Below are 2,745 nucleotides of genomic sequence, written 5' to 3'. Positions count from 1 at the left end.
TGTTGTCGTTTCGTGGGCACTTCCGACCCATGTCCTAACTGGCTTGCTCCAATATGAGAGAAACATGGATTTGTTTTCCTTGGAGAGGAAGAGAGAAAGTAGAGATTTGACGGCGTAAGATTGCTTCTTTGTTTTTTTATTATGGAGAAGAGAAGGGACGTGGAATAACTTTATTTACGTGGAGTAGCTAGAACTAGCAAAAGGGTCCGTGCGTTGCAACGGGAAAAAATCACACATGGTACATCTTTAATCGTACAACTTTGCTGATCATTAAAGATGTACCATGTGCGATTTTTTTTTTCCGTTGCAACGCATGGATCCTTTTATTAGTCTCACCAAGACATATAGATGACACCCAAAGTTAAGGAATATCTTGATAATCAGCAAATACCGGAGAGCCCCAAATATCATTTCCCTTTATTTCTTTTCAATATTCCACTCATTTTTAATTATTATATCTGATATGTATTTGTAAGATGTGGTAGGTATATGAATAGTATGACATCCAGCAGCAAGTAATTATAATGGGTGCGCTCATCCAAAAGAATTGTAATGTAGGTGCACATGCGTAGCAATCCAGCAGCTTCCGATCCAAGCACAACATGTAGCGACAACACCCACCGCCCACTTCCCACTATGTGCCCCCTTATCCACACAACACATTGCTTCTTCTACATCCATCTGACGTTGTCCCTTCTCTTCTTCTCTATCAGGGCAGCATCAACCCCCTCTTCTCTGTCGGTGAGGAACTCCAGCAGAGGATGGATTGCGTTTTGGAGCTCCTCGATCTAGCCTCCCCGGCTCAGTTGCTGCCCCATGCTCCGAATCCGGCGCCCCATGCTCCGGATCTGGCCAGAGCAGGCCTTGCCCCCGACCAACAGGTTCGGATCCACCGATTCCCTACTCCTGTCCTCCACATGCGTAGGGGTTGTGGCGCCAGATCAAGGTAAGGGGGCCCTGCCTCCTCCAACCGCGCGCAAGCAGGCCGCCAAGGCCGACGCCCGACCCCCCCCCCCCCCCCCCTCATCCTCTCTTCCCCTTCTATCTCTAATCCCTCTCACACGTTTTCTTCAGGGAGTCTGCCAATGGAGGTCGCCGCCTCTCCGTCTTGATCCGTCTGCCGCCTGGACCCGGCCTTCTCGCCGGTGGTGGTGGTGTTCGCTCGGTGGACTCTGTTCCATTTTCTTCGCTCCTTCACGCTTTGGCGATTCCTTTTGTTCCCTTTCTCTGCTGGTTTTGATTTCTAATGTGGCTTGTTGATTCTCATGGCAACTCTCGTACACATATAAATTGGTGAGAATATATGTATATCAGCGAGGTGGGACAATTTAATTGAAGAACAAACTCTGTACAAAGCTCGTTGTATATGAATTTAGCCACCTAAAAAGGACAGCGGTTTGAATACCCAAAAGCATAGGGCCTTTTTTGTAAGAACGAAACGTTTTCTTCGAGAGCCACTTAAAACAGGGACCGCGGTTTGATTTCTTATAAATCGAGGGACTTTTATGTAAAATCGCGCGCGGCGTAGTACGGCGGAAATCCAAGATAAAGATTGTGGGCTTTCTCCTGCGGTCTTCTATTTCTAACGTATGTGGGCCTTTTCGGCCGAGCTGAACATAGCTACGTTGGTTGGTCTACGCGAGTTAATCTACATCATAATAATTCGGTCCCACCAAATTAACGGCTCCTATTTTCTAATTAACATGGTAATTTCTTGGGAGTCTGTAATTAGTATAGGTATATAGATAGATAGATAGATAGATAGATAGATAGATAGATAGATGCTGCTTCAATTCAACATCTTTACATCTAATTAAAAAAAGAGATATATTTAGCCGAGAGAATGGGCTAATGATTGCTGGGGTAAGTGGTTGTGTGTTACATGCTTGCTGGGGGCAAAAAATTTGTTAGCATTCGTTTTATGATAGAGGGTCTTAAATACACCCTCCTTTCTAGTTTAAAGGATGTATCTTTTTTTTCTGTTTTTTTAGTCCCCTTACTATGGCTATCCCCATCATCTATTCAGATTTCAAGGTGCATGAAATTGTGGCATGAAAGGACAAGAATAGAACTTAGCAATGCATGTAAAAGTTCCTCTACTTCATAAAAAAAACCAACAAACGTTGACCCCATTAGCTTATTTCTTAGAAAATGGGCCAAATCTTTGACCTGCCATGTGCAGGACAACCTTCTATGGTGCGGACTGAATGTCGGATCCTTCAGTGACACTGAACAATCAAGAAAATCAACCGAGTTGAATTTCTCATGGGATGTTGTTTTAATCATTATACTACAAATGTTAGGTAACTCAAAGTTGAGTTGCACAATTTTGAACCAAATAGAAGCATAATCAATGAAAAAATAGCGCCCTACAAAACATAGTGAGGCACTTCTCCAAATGCTACACAAGTTATAGGGCACTAATAGCAAGGCTATATTTCAAAATAGCTTATGCAAAAAAAAATCAAATATATACAAAAATAAAGTATTTCAGCAACTAAATTTGTCCTAGGAGCAATACATGCACAAGGGCCAAATCCAAGGCATGAACAGAATATGTCAAATAGTTTGAAGATAGTTTCTATAACATCAACAACCACAGTTTTAAGATTTTAACATTAATAGCTCAGTACAGAGTAGCAATGCTTACTCAAAAGAACGGAATGCCATAGCGGCCGAATTTGCCAATACGTAGTGTTTCCTTTCCTAATATGTATAACGATGCTATAATGGCGAAACGGCGTG

The 2,745-nt window shown here is 42.7% G+C and overlaps 1 long non-coding RNA gene across 1 annotated transcript; it reads left to right on the top strand.

Annotated features, from left to right (window-relative positions):
* The first annotated feature begins 590 nt into the window (after positions 1-590).
* Positions 591-1,367, top strand: LOC123066519 (uncharacterized). Its single transcript, XR_006431361.1, has 2 exons — positions 591-881; positions 1,075-1,367. It is a non-coding gene; the product is annotated as an uncharacterized lncRNA (long non-coding RNA).
* The last annotated feature ends 1,378 nt before the right edge of the window (positions 1,368-2,745 follow it).

The sequence above is a fragment of the Triticum aestivum genome, chromosome 3B, assembly GCF_018294505.1.
Source record: "Triticum aestivum cultivar Chinese Spring chromosome 3B, IWGSC CS RefSeq v2.1, whole genome shotgun sequence".
NCBI lineage: Eukaryota > Viridiplantae > Streptophyta > Magnoliopsida > Poales > Poaceae > Triticum > Triticum aestivum.
The sequence above is the reverse complement of the archived record's forward strand: the minus strand, read 5'-3'. Positions and strand labels throughout refer to the sequence as shown.